Raw genomic sequence first — 11,520 nt, forward strand, 5'->3', positions numbered from 1 at the left:
TTTAAATTCAGCAACCTGCTGTTACATTTGCCATAAAAAGTGGATTAGGTCACTTGAAACCAGTTGAAGTGACTGACTGCTTTCTTACGTCACCCCGTTGGGTTTTTGTAGACACAAACAAACAAAACGCTAGTCCAATTAAGCCTTTGCATTGGCTCAAATTTGACATAAACAACTGTAAAGATGCCAATTTTATGTTCAGGCTGAGAGTTTGACGGAAAAAAACAGTCTCCTTCCTTGCACATTCACAATAGCTCCAAATTACATCCACCGAATAAAGCCTGGCAAAGACAAGGCCATGAGCTTACGGTCTGGGCTGCATTTGGAGCGTACAGCGCGCAGCATCCATCTGATAATCCTTTCACGTTGGCCCTCTACAGCTGCCTCAGTCAGACACCAGCCAAACGCAAAGACCTGCCAGTGCCAGTGGACTTGTTTGTTGAGAGTGGCAAGCCCCGTTTGGCTTTCATCTCCACGTCTCTTTATCCTCATCTTCTTTCTAGTCGTCTTTTTTTTTTTTTTTAGTACTCTTGAACTGTCTGTCCAAGTTTTCTTTGTGTGGAAAAGCACTGAGTGATGGTCGACTCGTCTACAACTATTGGACGTCTGGCGGTGCCAATAGCACCTGTGAGAAGCAGGCAGGAGACTGCTATGATTGGACGGCAACCATTTAAGTGTAACAGGCTGTTGGATGCCATTGGCACCTACAGTCATTGGAAAATTCACACTCCATATTCCTAGTTGCCATATCTTTGGAAGTACACATTGCCACATTGTAATTACTCACCAAAATAAGCAACATGACTAGAACCTTCCGATTACTCCATCTGCCAGTCTGATCGATTTGTTATTGTCTAGAAAGTGGAACGGATGAATGAAAGAGCAGAGCTTTTGCGTCGTAATGACACTTGATACCGACTTCCATGTGGAATGAAGCAATCAAAGATAATTATCTTTTGAAAACCCATTACATTGAACCAGTTGACACATGCCATTCCTAGTCATTATTTCACTTGTTCGCAAGCCTTTCCTTCAAGCATGTAGCCTTGACATTGGACATATCTGTCTGAACAGCAGTTTTAGCAAATCAAAGTATGGCACATCCATCCAGAAAGTGTGGTGAAACTCAATGCTCTTGTCTGTTATTATCTCACTAATAGTCTATCATACATTAGATCACAGGAAATCAGTACTCGTGGTCGGGATGATGTGCACTGACATCCTCCCTGGTGTGATTGCCGACGGCACTCAGCCTTCGGCTTCGTGCCTATGGCCGAACCACACCAGGGAGGATGTCAGTGCACATCATCCCTCCCATCCCTCCCATCCCATATGTGGGCAGCTGTGACCTAATGGTTAAGGAGATGGGCTTTAGATCAGAGGGTTACAGGTTTGTATCCCACCCTTCCACTCCCTACCTCACTCCATGGCTGAAGTGCCCTTGAGCAAGGTACCTATCCCCACATTGCTCCATGGACTGTAACAATACCCTGAAAATATCTCTAAGTCTCTTTGGATACAACCGTCAGCTAAGTGTAATGTAATGTAATGTAATATGTGGATGTCTGTTATTTTTTTATTATTTTTTTACATGTCACAATATTACAATATAGAACACAGGGTTAATTTTGTACTCACTGTGTATTTTATAACAAGTGTGCTTAATATAATCATGCATTATTTTCATCTACCAAGCATTACACCAAAACTAACCCCCTGTTGCGTTGCATCCTTGCAGAGCACAGCAAGCATGGTGCAAGCTCTTAGCAAGGCAGTGAAACATATCAACTGTAGACTGTATCAATAAAAAATGTGACTCATTGAATCATAAAATGAATAACTGCGGCATAATCAGTTACAGACATCCGACTACCTCATTATCAACACAGTTGGTGCATGCTTAAACAATCCCAGCTGCCATTAGAGAAAACCCCTCTGAAGTCACACATTGGTGTCTTAGGATCCGTGGATGGCTTATGTACTCCTCTTGCGCATAAACAGGGCGCTGTTTACCGGGGATGTCAAGGCAAATCTAAATATCGGTTTTGGTAACGAGATAGCCTTTGCCCGAAACGTGTTTTTACTGACCCCCTTTACGACGTGTTGGAATGAGTCTCAGAAAAGTTTTGGTTGTTGTTGTTGGTTTGTTTTAACATATCCTTCCATTCTATTTCCATCTTTGGTTCACCCCAGGCCTGTAATATAACACACCAAATACACTAGACTAGTGTATATCCTGTGTCCAACGCATCTTCACTGGTGTTCGTTGACCTTGACAGAGTTTGACATTGTGGCGTCTCCTGTCAAAAAATACTCTGCACCCTCATCCAACTTTCAAACAATTGGAGATCATCTGCACCTCAGGTTTACTTGCGCGACGGTATTTACTCTTAGAAAGATTAGCCAGAGGAGGATCCATCTATGCCTGCTGTATATGTTAGCTGTGAAGAAGTAGCTGGCCATGTGACAGATGGTTTACTTTACACTAGAGTGAGATTCGGTGGCATCCCTCGCATGACCTAGCTCTTCTCATGCTCATATTTCTGTCCAGGACGGGACCGTGTGTCTTCTCTCCTCTCCTCGGTAGGAACTCACCCAGAAGCCCAATGAGCCCTTCCTGTTGAGGTCTTGTAAAATGTGAAACATTTCCTTTGTGTACACTTGATGAAGGAATTATGGTTACCAAAAAAAAAAAAAAACCCGGATGGTTGAAGAACTTTTTAAGAGCAACATGCATCTACTGTTCATTAAAGATAGACTTGAGAGTAATGTGTGAAAAAGCACACTTTGGCTGTGTGGTTTAAACATCTTGATGCGGGAATTAAAAGCACATGGCATGGGTTGTATCTGCTGGAGAGAGAGAGAGAGAGAGAGAGAGAGAGAGAGAGAGAAAATTGACACGTTTGCAGTGAAAGTAAAGCATCGCGCCTGGAACTAATGGTTAATCAAAACAATTACATTTCACCGCACGTGGAGAATGAAAGCTTGCTCTCTACCCTGTGAGCGTAAGATCTAGCATAAGTTGAGAAAGTTGTGAGAAGTTGACAAATCTTAGCTATAGGAAGAGGATGTGCAACAGTGCCAGGTTTGGAAACATTCTTGCGTTTGTGTTTCTACATAAACTACATAAAATGTATGGGTAACACTTTATAATAAGTACCCCTTTTTAGGCATTACTTAAGGGTTAGTTAAGCCTTATTTTACCATTAGTTAACCCTTAGTGAATCACGAGTTAATCATTATGTAAGTATTATTTCTCATTTCCTAACTATTATCTACGACCATTAGTAAATGGTTAGTGTGTGCTGATATAACGGTTCGCTAAGCAAAGTTAAACCTTAGTTAATCCTTAATTTTAACATTAATTAATCCTTAGTGAATCACGAGTAAATTGTCATGTATGTGTTATTTCTCATTTCTTAACCATTAACTAATACAGTTAGTAAATGGTTAGTGTTTGCTGATGTAACTACTCGCTAAACAAAATTAAGCATTAGTTAACCCTTAGTGAATCACGAGTCAGTCATTATGTATTTCTGTGAAATTATTAAGTACTGTTAATTAATCATTCGTCTATGGTGATTTAACTTTCTGATAAGCATTAGTAAACCATCATTAAAATGTCTGAGAACCCACCTTTATTTATGAAAAAAACATTATCTCTTTGTTGTCTCCTACCACCTAACCATTAACAAGTACTATCAGGCATGTATGGTAACGGTTTGTAAACTCTTGCTTTAGCATCAGTGAAGTCTTATTTAACCCTTTTGTAATGGTTAGTGTGTGATGACTGGTAGCATGGCAAACAGTAGGCCTAGGCCTAAGTTGAGGCTCATGTGACTGCCCCTCATGGATGTTTCTGGACGTTAACAAATGACTTGTTAAGCGTTGCTTATGCATTATCAAGGAGTTAAAACTCATTAAGTAAGTATATCTGGGGAACTGATCTAAAGTGAAAACCTGTTATGTCTTTATAACACATTAACGAATGGCTTGATAAGCATTGCTTATGCATTACCAAGAAGTTTCAACGCATTACTAACGCATATCTGGGGAACCTTTTAAGTGAAAACATTTCCATGCTTTCCGAAACACTAACAAAGGACTTGGTAAGCATTGCTTATGCATTATCAAGGATTTATAACCCATCACTTAGCTATATCTGGGGAACTGTTCTAAAGTGAAAACCTTTCCATGCTTTCCGAAACGTTAACAAATGACTTGATAAGCATTGCGTAAGCATTATCGAGAAGTTTCAACGCATTAATAACGCATATCTGGGGAACTTTTTCTGTGAAAATCTTTCCATGCCTACTTAAGTAGGCCAATATCTGGGGAACTTCTCTGAAGTGAAAACCTTTCCATGCTTTCCAAAACATTAACAAATGACTTGATAAGCATTGCTTATGCATTGTCAAAGAGTTACAACTCATTACTTAAGTATATCTGGGGAACTGATCTAAAGTGAAAACCTTTCCATGCTTTACAAAACGTTAACAAATGATTTGTTAGGCATTGCTTATGCATTAACAAGAAGTTACAACTCACTACTTGCGCATATCTGGGGAACTTTTGAAGTGAAAACCTTTCCATGCTTTCCAAAATGTTAACAAATGACTTGTTAAGCATTGCTTATGCATTATCAAGGAGTTACAACTCATTACTTAAGTATATCTGGGGAACTGATCTAAAGTGAAAACCTTCCCATGCTTTACAAAACGTTAACAAATGATTTGTTAGGCATTGCTTATGCATTAACAAGAAGTTACAACTCACTACTTCCGCATATCTGGGGAACTTTTAAAGTGAAAACCTTTCCATGCTTAACTTTGCTTAGTGAACCGTTATATCAGCACACACTAACCATTTACTAATGGTAGTAGATAACAGTTAGGAAATGAGAAATAATACTTACATAATGATTAACTTGTGATTCACTAAGGGTTAACTGATGGTAAAATAAGGCTTAACTAACCCTTAAGTAATGCCTAAAAAGGGGTACTTATTATAAAGTGTTACCGTATGCTGAACAATGCCTTCTTGAGGTTTTAAAGGGACACTGTGTGAGATTTTTAGTTATTTATTTCCAGAATTCATGCTGCCCATTCACTAATGTTACCTTTTTCATGAATACTGACCACCACCATCAAATTGTAAGTATTCATTCTGACTGGAAAAAGTGCACTTTTCATACATACGTACATGAAAAAGGGGATCTTCTCCATGGTCTGCCATTTTGAATTTCCAAAAATAGCCATTTTTAGCTGCAAAAATGACTGTACTTGGATCTTACTAGAAAATATTTGTTTATTACTTAGTAAACTTTCATGTAAAGATCAAATTTGGCAATAGGCAGCCCAGTTTCAATGAGCAGCATAGTTGCAGTAGCCTACCTTTTTTGACCATTTCCTGCACAGTGTCCCTTTAAAGTCTCATTTTTAATGCCAGTTATACATGTTTTATATCAATTTGGAGCGGGAGGAAGAGGAATAATAAGTGGAAATAGGGAACGGCGGCCCGTGATGGATGCAGTGGGCTCGCAGGACGTTATACACATACAGCACTGTGTACACATTGATATATTTCAAAGGAAAATACGACCCAACAGTGGCTCATTGGAGGAATTTCTTGTCAAAACACTGGGGGCTCCTGACACTAAACTGCCGGATGTACCTCAAGTGTGCTCCTCCTTCGGCAGGAGCAGTCTGGGAGATCAGAGACAGGAGACTGGAGCAGCACACTACACAACACTACACAACACTACACTACACTACACACTACAATACCACACTACACTACACTGCACTACACAACACTACACTACACTACACTGCACTACGCTACACAACACTACAATACCACACTACACTATGCTACACTACACTACAATATATCACTCTATACTACACAACACTACACAACACTACACTACACTACACTACACTGCACTACACAACACTACACTACACTACACTACACTACACTGCACTACACAACACTACACTACACTACACTACACTACACTGCACTACACTACACAACACTACGCACTACAATACCGCACTACACTACGCTACACTACACTACAATATACCACTCTACACTACACTACACTACACTGCACTACACTGCACTGCACTACACTACAATATACCAGTCTACACTACACAACATGCACTATAATACGTATACCATACTACACTACACCACACTACACTATGCTACACTACACTACAATATACCACATTACCACATTACACTACACTACATTACAGTACGCTACACTACAATGTACCACACTTCTTAACACTACACTACAGTATACCACACTACACTACACCACACTACACTACACTACACTACACTACACTACAATACACCACACTAAACTACACTACACTACACAAACTCAGGACCGCTAGCCCCACTGTCTGTTTAGTGCTATAACCCCATTTTCCCTCTGTCTCTGCCTCTCTCTCTCTCTCTCTCTCTGTCTCTGCCTCTCTCTCTCTCTCTCTCTCTCTCTCTCTCTCTCTCTCTCTCTCTCTCTCTCTCTCTCTCTCTCTCTCTCTCTCTCTCTCTCTCACTCCCCCTCTTTCTCTCACGCTTTCTCCCTTTTTGACCCCATCTGTCTGTGTCTGATTCTGCTTCCTTCTCTCTCCTTCTTACCAAACCCCCACCCCCCCCCCCCAAACCTCCCTCCTTCCCTCCCTCCCTTTTCATACTGGGAGAGTTCCACACAGACATGGCTGGATCCCTGCCCACTGGAGTTATCCACTACAAAGAGGTACAGATTCAAAGTCTTTCCTGTTTAGACAAAGGTCTGAGGTATGCGACATGCGGATCCGAAGCCCATCTCGCCACTGGCCGAGTGTGGTGCTGATAGGTAGAGATATCCGTGAAGTGACATTGGGCAGGTCGGTCTGGGGGAGAACTAAGGGAAAAAGCAGGGCTGATGTGTGAGAGAGTATTTACGGCACAGTAAGCTTACAGCACAGGTCTGTGAAGATGTTCATTCATCCAGGTCATCTTAGTCAGAGTGTAGTTATATCCTCCTGACTACCAGCAGTTCATTTTTGTCCTCTCTAGAGGACATTTGTAAACCGCAATATCTCCCACCCCATACACACTACTGTGCTAACTCCCAATGGTCTTTGAAGAGGACATTCAGAGCTTTCCAATGATACCATGAGTGTAGGGGTTTTGGGAACTTTATATTTCTTTGCAAGGAAAATGGTGTCCATTAAAAATAGGCCGCTTTTGGCTAAAGGGAAAGTAAATGCATAATACTTTAAAGTGGGCAATTATTGTCTTAAAACATCATCTTTATATGTTATTTCAATCTCTTCAGAGCACAATTAAACCATTTCTAAATTAATGTAACATTATTTAATTCCCATATTTAGGCATTAAAGAAATGTCCTCTAAAATGGACATTGGTAGTGACATCTTCCATTTTGTTAGTATTTTTCTAGTCAGAAAGTCAGTATCAGAATCAGAAGGAGAGACACTTTACAGCACATTATTGATAAATAATCCTAGATGTGATGTTTGAGGAAGATGCTGAAGATTCAGAGACCTCTTAGGATTCATTTCAAGCAGGAAAAGTAGAATCAGAACAAGCAGAACGTTTCCTATTGATGCATTTGTCGCCCCATGTGGAGCATGACTCTGATGTGTGTCTGAACTTTGCAGGACAATATTTCAACCAAAGAATAAATTAAGACTAAATTAATCCTATAGACATGAACACATGTTTGTTCCAGAGATAATAACCCATATTTCACACATCAGAACTATAAAATTAGTCAACTCTGGTGAAAGTTCTCAGTTGAGGGACCACATGTCATTCAAGCTTCAACTGCAAGTCCAGTTGCTTAAAACAAAATTGCTTTGACTTGAGATGACCTGCATGAATGATAATGGTCACAGACACATCCAGTTTCCACCTCAAACCAATAAAACACTCATTGTAAACTCATAAATGCTGAAATTTACTAATTATTAAACTGATTGTTATGCTTTTTCATCCAGATTGATTGATAGCAATTAAGGTACATTTTCAATGTACGGCCTTCCAATGTCCACTGTAATGGACACATTAAATCTTTAAAATAAAAAATCGAAAAAAAAATGTTGTAAATCTCATTTTTTGCCTTCAAACAATTGGGGGAGTGAAAAAAAAAACAAAGATTTTTAAACTTGTTTCCCCCTGGTAGTCAGGAGGCTAAGAAAACTGGACTTCTGAATGTTTTGCCTCTTCAGCTGAGATATTTTGCTGGTTTAATTTAGATGTGGGAAGCAGAGGGTTATTATGGGGGTGAGAAAACCATTAGAGCAGTCATGGACACACCTTGGACTCTGGAATGTGTTACCACCTCAATGACCCTCAGGCCAATCCAATTCGATTCAGTTCAATTTATTAGGCACTATGTACAATTACGTAAAACATAAATGTTCCATGCATTTTACCAGAGTTAGTCTCAGGCTCTTTTTCAGATCAATTTGATCAGTATAGCGGAGGGCGAGGCTTTGCCCAAAGCCATGCATACACTGTGCGACTTTTGAGTAAATTTTGCCATGATTTGTCACTCGCACGACTTTTAGGGAATTGGGCCGATTTCTTACTCAATCGGAGGTCAATTGTGAGTCTCGCATTGTGTAGTGTACTGTACATGGGGAAACGAGAAGTGATTTCACCTCACGACCAGCTTGTGATCTGCAATCGTATGGTCACAAGATAATCTAAACTTTTTGAAATCCTGGTCGCCCCTCATGAGTAAATCACACAGTTGAAGCAGTGCTATGTCCCAATTTGACAACGACATCTTGAGCACATCCTCGCCCCACCTCAGGTCAGTGTTTCCCTTCCTCGTTTTTGTCATCTGCAGTTCCAGAAAACAAGCCTGTTGTGTCGTACAGTGTGAGCACTCTGCCCACATCTGACCCTCGACTCGTAGTGTGAGCAGTGTTGCCAGATTGGGCTGTTTCCCGCCCAATTGGGCTGCTTAGGATGGCCGTGTGCGGGAAAAAATGGCATTTAGCAGAAAAACCCGCCCAATTTCTGCCATAGAAATCAATAGAATTGGGCGGGATTTTGTGCTTCTAGGCGGATTTTGAGCATTTTTTGGGCTGGGAATCATCAGCATCATCTGGCAACCCTGAGTGTGAGGATGTGAATCATGAGATGTGAACTTTTAAACCCAGCGATTCCCTCTCACAGTGGAGCAGGAGCTGAATACCCATGATTGAAAATATCGCACAGTATATGCCTGCTCTTAGGCATACAGCTCAAGGGCCTTGCAGGGAAATGGGTCTCTTGTAACTCAAATTATGAGAACACTTGTGCAAAACAATCTGGTAATTTGGTGTTTGATTTAACACCTAACAGTATTTCATTTGTCCTGTTTACTTACACACCTGGTGACAGGCATCCGGGGCTATTAGCTTGCAATAGGTGCACAGTGCTCAGTGTTTTCTCTCCTCCCCTCGTCTCTTCTCTTTCTCGTTCTCTCACCCGCTCTTCCTTCTCCCTCTGGGTAAATATCATTAAAGTTTTATGTGGATGAACACAAAGTTGAGTCAATATTATCTCCAACAATAAAGTTTCTGTGGTGTGCGGTGCTCCTCGCGGTGCCGTTGCGGAGAATGATGAGTTCATCTCTCTCCCTCTGCTGTCTTGATCAGGGGGGCACACCTGCCGCGCAACGCAATTTCCAATAACAACCACGGGAGGTAGGTGACGGCAACGATAACATTCGCAATCACCGTCATCTGGGATGGTATCGGACAGCCTAAAAAAAAAAAAAAAAAAGTTTTAAAAAAACGTACGTGCACCTTCTCATCTTTGGGATCACATGACACACAAAGCATGCATTCATAAGAGGTTCGTACTGTACAGTATGAGAGCGAGGTGACAAGAGAAGCCAAGTTATTAGCTGTAAGCCTATGCGTGGAATGGACATAAATAGCATCCTCGCTGCCAACTGGTTGCAACTGAGGATTATTTTCTGATTATGTGCCTGATAAAGCAAAGCTGTTTCATATTTCCAAATTAGCATAACTGACCTTGTCTGAACTCTGCATTCTCTTCTGCTCTTTGAAAGAAAAGGGACTTGATTACTCCTTACTCAAGCTGAAGTATCCTCTCCCAACATTGCTTCAGATTGAGACCTGTGAGCACTTGCTTGTTTCCAAGACCATACCACCTCATACCAGGGCGGGCTTTTTTTTTTGTTCCTCTCACCTTCCCTCAGCGCGCAGTCCAACAGTAACATCCCATAAATCTAGAATAACACTAACATTTAAAGCTGTTGAATGTTTTTAATTGAACTTAACTTTCTCCACAGCAAATTCCTTTGAACTGAAACAGCTTAACCACAATACAACTTCTGTTCGAGGGACAACAATGGGGTTTTGTGCGATCTGACAGTTTGGAAGCCTGAATCGCCTCGGGGGAAATACTCTAGCGGTCGCTTGCGCTGTTATTGTTTACATAGGCAAATGCAAATATTTCGGTCTACCAGTATCACACAGTAATCATTGCTGTGGATCAGCATCGGCCTGCGATGACTCACGTCAGTCATTTCTGAAAAGGCAACACGGCCTAGGGCCTTAATCAAAATAAAAGATTTGATTCCAATTTATTTGGCTTTATTTCACTCCGTCCTCAGCCTGACGGTTGGAGTTTTAAAAAAAGTGGGGAAACTGAATGTGTTAAATGACAGCAGAAAGGTGACATGCTGTTTCTTATACATGCATCGGCTATTCTCCCATCTGTTAACTGACATGAGTGTGGGGGGGGAGAGAGATAAAGACAAGTACTGTACTGTAAGTGAAAAGGAGAGAGAGAGAGAGAGAGAGAGAGAGAGAGAGAGAGAGAGAGAGAGAGAGAGAGAGAAGGAGAGAGTGGGAGGTGGAGAGGCGGAGTGGAGGGGGAAGGAGAGAGCGAGAGTGAAGGAGTGAGGAAGGAAGGAAATAGTATGAGGGAGGAGAGGAGAGGAGAGGAGAGGAGAGGAGAGGAGAGCTGCTCTTGTCCGGAGGCTTGGGCTGCCTGCCTGCCTGTGTGTGCAGTGCAGTGCAGTGCAGTGCGCTCTGTTGGTGTGGAATGTTGGAGGTGTCGCTCAAGGGGAAGGGAAGGTGGCTGGAAGCCTCATGGCTTATATGTCTACGCTCACCCAACGACATTCGTGCGGTGCACCGCTCACACCTCATGCACCACTCCCCCACCAAGCCACACACACACACACACACACACACACACACACACACACACACACACACACACACACACACACACACACACACACACACACACACACACACACACACACAAGCACACACACACACACACACACACACACACACACACACACACACACACACACACACACACACACACACAAGCACACACACACACACACTGAAGCGCTGAATGCCACGACATGGCAGGGAGACGCTCACTGACGTGTCTTACAATAACAAACACCTGGAGAAGTGTAGGTGAGTTTAGAGAAGGAG

Source organism: Engraulis encrasicolus, chromosome 19 (assembly GCF_034702125.1).
Source record: "Engraulis encrasicolus isolate BLACKSEA-1 chromosome 19, IST_EnEncr_1.0, whole genome shotgun sequence".
Taxonomy (NCBI): domain Eukaryota; kingdom Metazoa; phylum Chordata; class Actinopteri; order Clupeiformes; family Engraulidae; genus Engraulis; species Engraulis encrasicolus.